This window comes from Grus americana, chromosome 1 (genome assembly GCF_028858705.1).
Source record: "Grus americana isolate bGruAme1 chromosome 1, bGruAme1.mat, whole genome shotgun sequence".
In the NCBI taxonomy this organism is placed as follows: Eukaryota; Metazoa; Chordata; class Aves; order Gruiformes; family Gruidae; genus Grus; species Grus americana.
This window is the reverse complement of record NC_072852.1, coordinates 144,969,487-144,982,417: the sequence shown is the minus strand read 5'-3', so window position 1 is coordinate 144,982,417 and position 12,931 is coordinate 144,969,487. Positions and strand designations below refer to the sequence as shown.

General features: G+C 43.2%; 1 protein-coding gene across 3 annotated transcripts in view; it reads right to left on the bottom strand.

Moving 5' to 3' along the window:
- CYFIP1 (cytoplasmic FMR1 interacting protein 1) overlaps positions 1 to 6,797 on the bottom strand; it is an 81,368-nt gene extending 74,571 nt beyond the window's left edge. For 2 of the 3 annotated variants that reach the window (XM_054841788.1, XM_054841805.1), the window contains exon 1: positions 6,602 to 6,796. The gene's annotated coding sequence lies outside the window, so the exon portion shown is untranslated. Of the gene's footprint in view, positions 1 to 6,601 lie in introns of all 3 variants that reach the window. The other variant, XM_054841812.1, reaches the window with a different exon arrangement.
- Positions 6,798 to 12,931: the final 6,134 nt, after the last annotated feature.

Here is a 12,931-nt window from a genome sequence, read left to right as displayed (position 1 = left end):
GTATAACTCCCTCGACTTTCACTGAAGAAAAAAAAGTATGCTTCTTTACCTGAAAAATAATTTGAGAGGTATTTTAGGCAAATTGGTGCTATTCATGCTTAAAAGTAGCTTTTTATTTAATATCCAACACAGTATAAAAGTAATGTACAATTTTGCAAAATACCGGTATTTAAAAAAAAAAAGAGAAATCTTCAGAGGCTGTTAAAAAATGTACCACCACATGCATTTTGTGGAGGAGGGGGAGAATCAGACAAGAAGCAAGTTATAATGTAATAGTTCTCTTAAAAAAAATTAAGGAAATACTACAGGGCAGGGTGGAGGAGAAAGAAATAAGCAAATAGCTTTTAGAGTCTTCAGCTTTCTTTTTCCTCTGAATGACCTCACCATCTGTAACATTTTATACTTTCATATTTGTACAATACATGAAAATATGCAGTTTTAGTGAAAATTCATCAAAGCTTTACTTATGATATCACCTGATAAGCACCCACATCTATCTTAAGCAATGTGCCATGATAGTTTACCTGAACTTTACATTCAGAATACATAATTCAGCACACTCTCCTTATTGATTTTATATGTCAGTGAATCCACTTAAAATAGAGCTACACTGAAAGAAGACTATATATTGAGTTCAAATCTATAGCATTTTTATTTCCTTCCAACAAAGTGTTCACATCCCTATCAGAATTAAAGTATTTTAAAGTGACATACAGCAATACCGTATTTTTTAATCTAGACCCTGGAAACAAATCTTTTGCATACCTATAAGTGCATAAAGGTAAGCATCTCTGAAAGCTCCTTGTACCATTTACACAGCTGGAATCACTACTTAGCCTGCCAACTCTTGAGACTCATGGCCTAACATAAAGCCACAGTACTGGTTTTGAAATCTGAATATTTTCTTCTAAAACCAAAAGCATCATTTAATTTTTTTCTTTTACTTAATATTGTGTTTATTCATAAGAACATTACTGAGACTCAAACCTTCTAATCATTTGTAGAGAGCGTTATCTAGTAAGCGTAAGTCTATCCACTGTCAAAAGTCTTAAGATGTCTTTTGGTGGAGCAAGGGGAGGTGGAATTGCATTTTTTGCTCCAAATGAGTAATTCTTGGCTTTAAAAAGATGCTTGGTCATTCTACTACCTCCTGACCAACATTCCTGAAAAGCAGACCTGCAGAAACGAGTCCTGTGAGAGGCTTGCTGAGACACACACTGTTAAACTGAGAAAATCTCCCAACATCTGGTCCAAGCACAGAGAAGTCGTGCAATTTCACTCCATGAGTAATTACTTTGTAAACCAGGGAAAGGGGGACACCACAGCCTGCTGCCCTGGCATTTACCTCAAACAAAAGCAAGAACAGAAGCATCAGCTCCTCGCATGTTAGTGTTACCCAATTATTTGAAAGAAAAGCTTTATTAAAGTTAACAGACAGAACCTCCCCTCCTGGGGAGGTCATTCACTTTAAGCTGTGCTCATGATGCCAGGGCACTCGTCCCAGCAACAGACATGCAGAACCACAGAGCAGCCACCCAACTGAAGGACCACCACGTTCACCTTTACTTCTCTCAGGTTACTGAGAAGCATTGAACGGGGACCTCGCTACGTGACTTGGAGGGTTGCAAATCTCCACCTGGCAGATCACAGCCAGGTGAGTCCCACACAGGGAGCATCCAGCAAGCAGCTTGTTTGGCAACAAAGGGGTTTCCTCTCCGAGCTCAGTGCCTCGACAGGCCGTGAGACTGATGCCCTTTTTGGGTCCCTGACAGCAGGAGCAGAGGTTTGGCGGGATGAAACAGCTACGGAAGACGTGGGGAAGAGATATGGTAGCACAGCAGGAACACTGCTTCTAGCCACCCCTGGACCACCACCTCCCAGCCAGGGAGGCTCAGAGAGCTGGGCCCCCTCCCCAGCATCCCCAGCATCCCCAGCATCCCCAGCCCACAACCTTAAATCACCTCCCCTACAATGGTCTTTCTTTAGAAAGGCTACACAGCTATAAGTTCACTTGCCCTCCTGCTGACAGTCAGCCTGAGAGGAGGGGGGTTTCTACTGAGGTGGCAAATGCCTGACAATTACTTGTGCCATACCTGCTTTTATCACCACCCTAGAAGTCTGAAACTGATGCACTTCCCAAAAAACATTTAATTGTCTGAAGACAGGATTTTCTCCACAACACACGCATTTATGAATGGACACATATTTACAGACATAATAGAGGTAGACAGCAAACAATACACACTGACAGAGAAAAATCTTTTAAGTCCTATAGAGAAAACAAGCTTCAGGGGGTTTTTTTGCCAGTGTGTTTATGACAGATAAGAAACATCTACTCAAAAGATTTGTTACAACATTTTTGGTGGCAAGAGATAGAAAGATTATCTGCTGTTTTGCACCCCCTGCCTGCCTGTAGCAAGTCTCATTGATGCATCATACATTAATTTGACCACTGAAAAGTCAGGTGATGTGGCTTAATGGAATTATACTTAAAACAAGCAAATCAATACACACTTTCAGTTATCAGTATCACACAGCAAAGTGTACCCAAGCCCTACAAATGTCAGCTTCTAAAGGCAGATGTAAAGAAGAATCCTAAACTGATGTCCATAGCTTAAAATATAAATATCATTAACAAGTTCTCAGTAACTTTTTGTAGGTATACAGTTATATTTCACAATTCTGAAATGTCTGTCTTTCATAGTACTGTGTCAGAGCTGCATACACACATGTCATGGTTTAACCCCAGGCAGCAACTAAGCACCACGCAGCCGCTCACTCACTTACTCCCTGGTGGGACGTGGGAGAGAATTGGAAGAGCAAAAGTGAGAAAACTCGTGGGTTGAGATAAAGACAGTTTAATGGGTAAAGCAAAAGCTGCACGCAAGCAAAGGAAGACAAAGAATTCACCACTTTCTGTGGGCAGGCAGGTGTTCAGCCATCCCCAGGAAAGCAGGGCTCCATCACACATAACGGTGACTTGGGAAGACAAACGCCATCACTCCGAATGTCCCTCCTCTTCCTTCTCCTTCCCCCAGCTTTACATGCTGAGCATGACATCATATGGTATGGAATATCCCTTTGGTCAGTTAGGGTCAGCTGTCCCGGCTGTGTCCCCTCCCAACTCCTTGTGCACCCCCAGCCCACTCACTGGTGGGGTGGTGTGAGAAGCAGCAAAGGCCTTGGCTCTGTGTGAGCACTGCTCGGCAATAGGTCCATAGAACAAAACCATCTCTATATTATCAACACTGTTTCCAGCACAAATCCAAAACATAGCCCCAGACAAGCTGGTGTGAAGAAAACCAACTCCACCCCAGCCAAACCCTGCACAACACAGCACCAAAAAAGGACACATACAGGTGGCTTTCATTTGTTATGTATTCAAATAACAATGTAGCCAAAAACTAACAAAATGCCCTGCAAGAATAAGGTCTGTCAGAAGCCACTTGTAACGAGGTATATGTTCTAAACATCAACAGTTTCCAAGTCCCTTATATTTATCACTCCCTCCCTGTGTGATCCAAGAGCACGTCCAAAGGGAAGCTCAGGACTGTTTAAACGAACCACATTGCCAAGTGCATGGATGGATCCACCAGAAACACTTGACTGGCCATTCACCCTTGGGTTGTGTCAAGCTCCTGCAGCATCCTAAGGTAAACAAGCACTTAATTTGGTTCAAGAATAATTGCTTATTAAGTTGGGGCTTGCCATAGTAACTAAAGCTATTTAAAAGTACATAAACAATGAAAATTCAGAAACTCACACTGTCATTGTTTCAAGAGAAGTGGAGTCAATCATATGCCTGACTTCTGATTCACTATGGTATAACATGCTGCCCGACAAAGTTTATTTGTTGGTACAGCAAAGGAACCACATGAAGAACTTGCCTCGAGAACATAGAGCAACAACTTTAAATAAAACCATATTGATGCGCACATAAATACGTGCGGAAATTATGCTAAAATTAATTATCTCTTGTATAGCACTGCAAGCAGTTCTAGCAGCTTTCAGGCCAAAGGATGAATAAAACTGAAATCAAGAAAAGGAGCTTTGTGGGGATTTTTTGTTACAACCTTACAGATCAAATCCAACCACCCCGAAGTTTCCACCTCAGCCTGAATACCTTGGAAATCTTTGAGAAACAAAATGAAAAATAAAAATTAGAGGATTCTGAGAGGAGAGTTATGACAAGATTGTGAAATCTATCCCTGGGAACAAGCCACCCTCCAAGGCACCTCTCTCACAGAATGAATAAACAAAGCACTAACCGAAACTTAAGGAGTATATCAGACAAACTTCTAACATAAAACACATATCTGGAACAGAGATCTGTTAATTATTTAATTACGCTTTAAAGTCTGCGTAATGGGTCAAGAGACTTTGTGGGTTCAAGCCCAGGGGCCAATTTCCACCTGAGGCAAACTGAAGAAATAAGAATTTTCTTCATGAACACATGGGTATTTCATGTACACCACACTAAAGGACTACCAGCTTTTGCAAGTCACATGTTCAGGAGCTAAGAACTGAAAAGCCCGGATTGTTCTTGGAACATTCCCTTTCTTAGAACACAGATTTAGTATTTATTTTTTTAAAACTTACGTAATTCACCTCCACTTAAGTTTAAATATTGTGGTATCTACGAAGTGAGAAGTTAACACTGCTGAACACATTTCAAATACCACTCCACTCTCCTCCTCATGACCCTCAAAAGGAATTGACCAAACCCAAGGTCTGTAAACAAAATTCACACAGTTTTACTCATCCTTCAGCAGGACAGTTTGAGGTGGTGGCATCTTGTTTATTTTTCCAAGATTTTCAGAGGTTTATTCTCAAACTAAATAAATTGGATGTGGCAATCCAAAAACCACAAAGTACAATTGAGATACTCCATCAATCACATTGTCCTTTAAAAAAAAAATAATAATCTAAGCTGCTGCAGAGAAAGACCACTGTATATTTCTTAGAGGACAAGCTGAGTGAGCTTTGAGGATACTGGGACTAAGCCTTCCTGCTGTACAGGCTCCTTCTGAATTCCTCCTCCTCCTCCTTCCTGGCAGCTACAGAGACACTGGCTGCCTACACCAGCCAGGCTTCACAGACCAGTTGTCTGGGAACACTTAAAAGAGCCTTTTACATTAAATCAGGAAGAGCTCTGTGTTTAAAAAGCCAGAAAGAGTTTTTAGAAGGTAAAAGCAGGACTTAGAGCCAAGAACCAGAACGCTGAAGTAAGGACTAACAACACATTTTCAAGCATATAGCTCAGAGATACTCTGAGCATAAAACAGTTTGTCTAAGTGCAATTAATATAAAGATAATCCAGATATCACAGAATTACTTTACAGCATTATTAGAAGTTCCATTTTGAAAAACATGGTAACCAGCGACACTGCACGTGTACATGCTCAGTAAGTTTACTGTACTAAAGTTATGGCAAATAAGAAACTGGAATGCAATAAGGGCTGTAGTTGCTCATTAGCCTAAGCTTTCCATTTCCCACAGTTTACAGCAAAGCGTGGTATGACCTTCTAATTAAGGAGAAATTCCTCCAGACAGCTTTCCTCCCTCTCTAATGTGCGTTCTCCAGCCACCACTTCAGGCAAACTGGCTACATCCCACAAAGACAACTTCCTCCTAGCAGCCTCCCTGGCACAACCAACCATTTACATGTCTAAATGCTACTCGAACCAGTCATCAAACAGCACAGGAATAAAAATCAAGGCAATGAGAGCCTACTGAAAGGCAAAGCCGATTAGCAGAGCTGCTGATTAACTACAGGAATGCTCACACAGATGAAGTGCGCACCTGCCTTCATCTCTTCGCTCCTCAGAGACAGGTAGGAGAGGGACGGGGTACCAGACCATCCATCTGGGCAGTTCCGTGCTGCTCTCGCTACAGCATAGTTATTTTAACTGGATAAAACTCAACTTCCTCAAGAGGAAGTCACTCTATGTCCTTAGAAAGACACTAGATCATCTCCTTCATCTGAAGAGCAGGAGGAACTTGCATCGAGCTTTTTACTTTTATTTTTCCTATCTAATCCGCTCCGGGAAGCAGAACTCCGACCACCCCTGTGTTACGGACACACGGGCTACGCGTGAGAGAGAACACTTCAGACCCCGCACCCAGAAGACGACACTAAAACTGGCTTTCAGGTAACTACCCCCGAGGCTTCACCCACTGGCGGGGCCCGACGGCCGCCTCGCAGCGCCCGGCCAAGCCGCCGGACGACCCTTCCCGCCGCCCCGCCACAGCAGCGCCGCTGAGGCGCCGCCCGGGGCCCGGCTCCGCCCGAGCAGCGGCAGCCCCCGCGGCGGCCCTGCGCCCCCACGGCTGGGTAGGCCCTATCCCGTAGCCTGCTGCGAGGGGGTCAACCCAGGGGAGCACCAAAAACAGAGCGGGGGGAATAAATAAATCAAAAATAAGCGTATGGGGATCGCGGTCACTAGCGAGAGGTGCGCGGAACCGTCCGGCGCCTCAGATAAAGCGTCTATAAACGGGGGGAGGAGGGTGAAGCCGCATCCGAAGCGGCGGAGTTGTCGCCGCAGAGCCGGCCCCCACCCCGCGGGCAGGCCGCTCCCGGGCCCAGGGAAGCGCTGCTCACCCGCTCGCCGCCGGCTCCCGGGAACGGCGCTGCCCGGCGGCGGGAGAGGCCCGTCTGTCCGCCTGCCCAGGGGCTCCGCTCGGCCCGGTCCGTCCGCCGCCGAGGGTCGCGTCGGCCCGACGGCTCCGCTCCTGGGCCGCGCCTGGCGGGGAGTTTCCTGTCTGAGTCACTTCAACCGGGAGCAGCGCAGGGAAACACCCTTCCTGCCGCTCCAGCTCCTCCTCCTCCCGCCTCATCCCAAACCTGCCGCCCCTTCCCCCCCCGGCAGGCTCCGGCTCCTCCTCCTCCCGGGGAGCCGGGAGCCGTCCCGGGCGGCAAGGCTGCATGCTCGACTGCCACGGCGAGACCCGTCTCTCTGCTTACAATGAAAACCTTTTCTCTGCCGTATATACATTAAAGAAGATAAATCTATACATAAAGACGACCTCGTATACGAACCAGAGAAAGTCCGATTCTGAAAAATGACCCTCCAACGCCCTCGTTCAAGCGGCGCCCCCAGCATCACCGTGAGACCGCGCGTAGGCAAATCCAGCAGCCCGGGGACCGCGGGGCGGCGTTCGCAGGTCACTCGGGTTTTTCCCCACTTTACAATTTTGGCAGGATGGCGAGGGAAAGAGAGCAGCAGTGAGGACGGAGGACCTAACCTTAAAGAAGCAAAGGTTTCCCGCAGGAAACCCTTTTAAACGTCCTCTAGAGGGTGCTCACGCATGTTTTTTCGTACGCGAAACGCCACTGTTCATTGAAACTAGAAACAGAAAAAACAATTGCTGTTTTCCGGTGGCTGTTGACACCCTCTCACTTTTAATTTTCTGTAAAACACAACAAACCCGTATATACTTGCTCATTTTAAACTTTGCCTATCTTTTCCATGTAACGTTCTCCCATTTCAAGTTCTGTTTTTATTTCTTTCAAGATTCATCTAGTGAACTTGAGGCTGCACCACCAAATGAAGTCACCAGCTCTTTTTCACTGATGTTTGTCAAGATTGTTCTTTTCATCCACTATTTTACGGCAGATAGTAGGTTTGCAGATTCTATGTGTAGGGGTTAGTCAGTTGAGTGCATGGGAACTTCCAAAGAGGCTTTTAGACAAAATTATTTGCTTGTATTTGACTGCTTTAAGTTACATCCAACATTTCATTTACTCTTGAAAATCCTCTCTAATCATCTGCAAACTACACAGTATTGCTGCAGCAAGCAATTTTAGGTCTCCATTTTCAACAGCTGCTAGTGGGACACTGCTATTAATGAATTTTGTGCTGAGAACTGAATAATTAGTCCTTCACTTCATCCATTGTTTGTTTGTTTGTTCCCAAATCAGTTTCCACTTTATTAAGTTTTCTTAATTAACCTTTTCATAACAGCATCTACAAGAAAGCCTTTGAAAAGTGGGGATAAGTTGCTAAACTCCCTAATTCTCATTATTTCAAGTATTTGCTCATCCTATTATTCCACTCACTCCATAGCATTAAGGCTTCCCACAGCTCGTGGAAAAGAAGTTATGCATCATTGTAAAACGTTATTGTTACCATTTCATCATATCACAGACGCATCTTCACAGTCATATTTTTCCCAGTACTGCAATAGAGTCTTTTCTATGAAACAATTTCTTTTCTAGGACATGGCTGCTTATTCTTCTCTGACTGTTTGTATATATTCATAAGCATTTTGAGTACATATACCAAATGAATGAATTTCACCCATCACAGCTCATTATTAGCTTCTAAACCCAGTTCAGTCAAAACACAAGCTGAGCTGGATGCTTCAGTCTCTAAAGTGACAGCCGATGCTGTTCAGTGCAATCCATCCCATGCCCTTTTCCCCAAACACTGCTTAGGGAAACAAGCTCACTCAAAAAAATAACAACTCACCTTTGTAACAGAAGGATTGATTTTGTTTCCTTGTCCTGGGTGAGTGCAAATTCAGAACAGCCTTGTCTTAATGCGGCCACTTGGCCTACATCAGCAATGAGACCTCTGCTATTGAGCCACAGTGGAGCAGCAAGGACAGAGAACTTGCTCCAAGCAAAGCCAAGAGCTCCCAGCTAGATGTGATCAGCAGCAGCTTGCCCCTGGATGGTGACGCTTCGCAGTGCTCCCAAGTGAGACTGCCACTGCAGCTCCCAAACTTGCCGAAAGCCACCTGGTGCCAGGAGCATCAAAGCATCAAAGAAGACCCTGCCAAGCGGTGCCATGCTGTCTGAGCGCCAACAGCCTAAGGATTGGCCGATGCCCCAGGTCTTGCTGTGCTCCTTCTAAAGGAACTGAGTGGGCAAACGAGGGATTTCCCCACTGCTGGGGCAATCTGCTCTTTATCAATATTCCCATACTCAAATTTATAGCTGCTTACAAGGTCAGATAAAATATATTGACAATAATTGATGATGACGTGCAGCTAGTCAAGATTTGTACTGCTTTTCGATTATTTGATACTGGAATTAGAGGACAGTCACATTTTACCATCTGGATATCTATATTCTCATGTAACATGAGGCATGCTTATCAAAACTATTTTAAAATAAGAGCCCACATCACACCATTCCAGCTGCCTGATTTAACTCTATAATGCCCTCACGACTCCCTGCTCTTTCCACTTTTGTAGAATTTACATACTGCAATGACAGTACTTGATTAGAGGGGTTCAGCAGGTCTCTGTGACCTCCTCCTCCCTCTGCTGTATCCATCCTTCTTAATTATCCTTGCCACACTGAATGTGGGCCTTCTGGGCCTAGCTAAAGATATGTGTATCTACATATTCCTGATCAAGCCATTAACTGATCTCCTATCCACAGGAATATAGGTGTGGGTTTTATGAAGCCAATGGCTAGACTTAGGATGTCAAACAGCCCTTTCCTGGGTGGTATTTATTTAAACCTGATATTTAACCCACACCTGTCAATGATCTTGAGCAAGATCTATAACACTAATGTATCATGCTCCTGGTAATTTATGTACTCTACACCTATACCAGATGAACATCAGATAATATGGTATTAACAAGCTTAATGCAATTGTCTGAAGACTAGATAAAGCCTTTGTTCAAGGCACTACGCTAGCCACAGACACCCACAAGTCTACTTCCTGAATTCCAGCTATTTTCATTTCATTTTGAATTTGTCTTTGGGCTTTGTAGTATTTATCCAAAGTCAATGAAAGAAAGTCTTCATGGAAGAATTCCACTCCACAGCAGTCCAAGAGCTTCAACAGGAATTTTGTGGTCCTGCCACAAGGTGTCTGCTATGTCTAAGATGCTGATGTACTGTCTTTCCACTCAGGTATTTTAGCAATTAAGCTTAACAGCATATCTTTTTTTTTTTTTTTCCTGCTGAGTCCACAGAGATCTTTTCATCCTCGGAAAGGAGGTAAGGCAACACAGGAAACCATCATAGCCTGACACAGAAAGGTATTTATGAAGCCATGATGGGCAACGGCAGCAATGACCCCAAGAATAGGACATGCAAAACTAAGAAGAAAGAAAATAGGTAATTGTCTATAAATCAGTTAAAAAATAAAATCCAACCTCTGGCAACAGGCCAGCCACCTGTCCATACTCTAAAGGACTGGATAAGATTTTTCGCTCAAGAAATCAGTGCAGACTTCATTTTGTGTCAGATGTAGCAAATGGTTTAAAGCATAGCAAGCCCGCAAAAAGATTGTATGCTTCCACACTACATATAGCAAACCTGTTGTTTCAGTTCTCAGGAGGAGGTACACACCTATGTAAAGAGCACAGCACTTGAGAGAGTTTAAGCAGATGAGACAGAGCAGAAAGCAGCAACTGTCTCAGAGGTCTCAATGAGCAGCCAGCTCAGAAAGCGAGAACCTGCCCAAAGCAGGAAGCCTGGCCAGCTACGTAAAGACGTAACTCCTACCATTGCTGCAGCCAGGAGCTCTCCGCTTCGCAAGGTCTTCTGCAAGTGCAAAGTGATCTGGTCACCCATACCTACCTCTAACTCCAGGAAAAGCCAGATTCCTACCCCTGAGAGCACGAGCCACCAAGAGCACAGCTCCCAACAGCAAGCATGCTACACGTTCCTAAACACCCATTAGGACGTGACGAGATGTGCAGATGTCTGGTTCCGATATTCCTCCTAGTGTTGAGCTGCTGCTACCTCAAATGGATCTGAGCAAGCAGGGTTTCCTAGTTCTCCCTGAAATGCCTAGATAAACATTATGTTGCTAACTCAGAGGGATTTCACTCTATCTGTAAAATGCACCCATATCCCCCTACTCTGCTTTCCAAGAATGATGCATGCTGTGCTGCTAGCCGCACCAGAGTCCAGCCACCAACTAACTCCCTGACAGACAGGAACAAGCATTAAATCCCTTCTTGATTCTATTATAAATTACATTCATTTTGCTCACGCAGAACATCAATACAAGAAACTAGGGCATGCACGCTGGGCAATTCATCCCACCCACTCTTCACCCCAGCCCTGCCCCTCTAAAGCTGGCAACTTTACTAGCTAACATGACCTCAAGACTTGTGATCCCCTACAGCATTCCCAGCAATAAATGCACAGCGCAGCAACAAGCCACTGCACAATCCAATATGAATTGTATCAGTGAGGAAAGGTTTTTCTGTAAGTGTGCTAAAGAGTACAGGTGGAAAGCTGGAAAATTTACAAATCTCTACAGTTAATAAGATTAAAAAGAGGGATTTCTATAATATTTTTAATCATTCTGCAATTTGGAGACACTATCTTTAATCCATGCAACTATGGAAAACATGCAATCAACAACTGGTTGCTAAAGTTTTGGATATCAATAGCTTGACACAAGCAAAGGTCCTCAAGGACCGAGTGGTTAATTAAGGTTATTAAAACTAAACAAGGAAGAAAGCATTAGAAAATTTACTAAATCTGTGCTAAAATGTGGCCTAGAGATTATAGAAGCCCACAGGAAAGAAAAGGAGAAGGAAAAAAAAAAAAAGTACTGAGCCAGATAGATAAGGGCTTCTATGCTGCAACTTTTATGAGAGAGTGCACCCAGAAGATAAAGAAAACAAATGTGGAAATGAAGTATAGATGAAACTGTGACAGCATCCAATAATGCAGTGTGTTCTTTTCCAAAGAATTTTAAATGTCAGACATAACATCTTACCATTAATATTACAATTTTCTCTAATACCACCTAACCAAATCCTTACTTTTAAGCACCCAAATCCATGCTGCTTGTTCCGCCCGCATCAGTGCTGCTTTTTAAAGCCATTCACTTTCCCTTGTACATCATTTAAGTACTTACTCCCATGTTTCAAAGACCCAGGCAGGCCTTTTTGTGCCTTAGTATAAAATAGAAGAACATGGCTGAGCCCAAGATCTAACAGTTTATCTCTTTCTACTTTCAAGTGCTCTAGGATCAGAATAATCTGGCTATGACTATAAACCAGATTATGTTTCTCCTCCTTCAGTAATTCATTAAAACTTCTTCTCCATAATCAAGAATGATTTTTTTAAAAAAAACTATAAAATAATTCTTATTTTATGATTTTTAGATCAGAGTATTCAGGGGAAACACATGCCTTCTCATTTAAATACAGATTAGCCTTTTGACATTATGAAAGCAACAGCCATGAGCTCAGAAAGAGATCAACTAATAAATTCCCTTGAAACTTTAAAATCTGCCACCTAGCGGGCTTTTTTAAAAATACAGTTTCAAATTAGAAGATACCCCTTTAAAAGCTTAGAAAGTTCAGTTTCTAGATGCTTTGCTGGGTATTTTTTTCTGCTTTCCTTTAGCTAGACTATGACAGAACCCCCTTAAATCTATACACACATGCAATAAATTAGGCATCATTTTTCTAACATCTCTGCAATTGCTTACTTGAAATTCCAGAAGTGTAAGTAAAGCATATGCATATGCTAGGTCTCCTCAGCAAAGAGTGTCCAAAAATTAAGATTCAAATCAATTCACAGATAACTGATAACAATGGGAATTTGGAAACAAGGTCAAAAAATGTCCAGAAGGAACGGACCCAGCACAGAATCCAAGTAACAATACTGCTCTGTAAAAAAACCATAAAGTGTTACAAGGAAATTTGAGCAAATAAATAGCTAAAATACCCCAAACCTCACTGCAAGCCTTCTTTTTTCCAAACAGGTAAATAGCTGTTTTAATTACTGCCACGGGACTGATGAAAAGGTCCTGGTGGCATCACAGGACATGCACACTAAAAGAAAGGACTTACTTTTTTGCAGTTCCAAAGAAAGAGAAAGGGATGCCATAAGACAGACTCATTCAAAGGAATTTATCAGCTGAGTATTACTGACATATAAAAAGCTAAGCATGGAAAATGTCCGTGACTAAAATCAGCCAACATTGCCAGAGCTAGA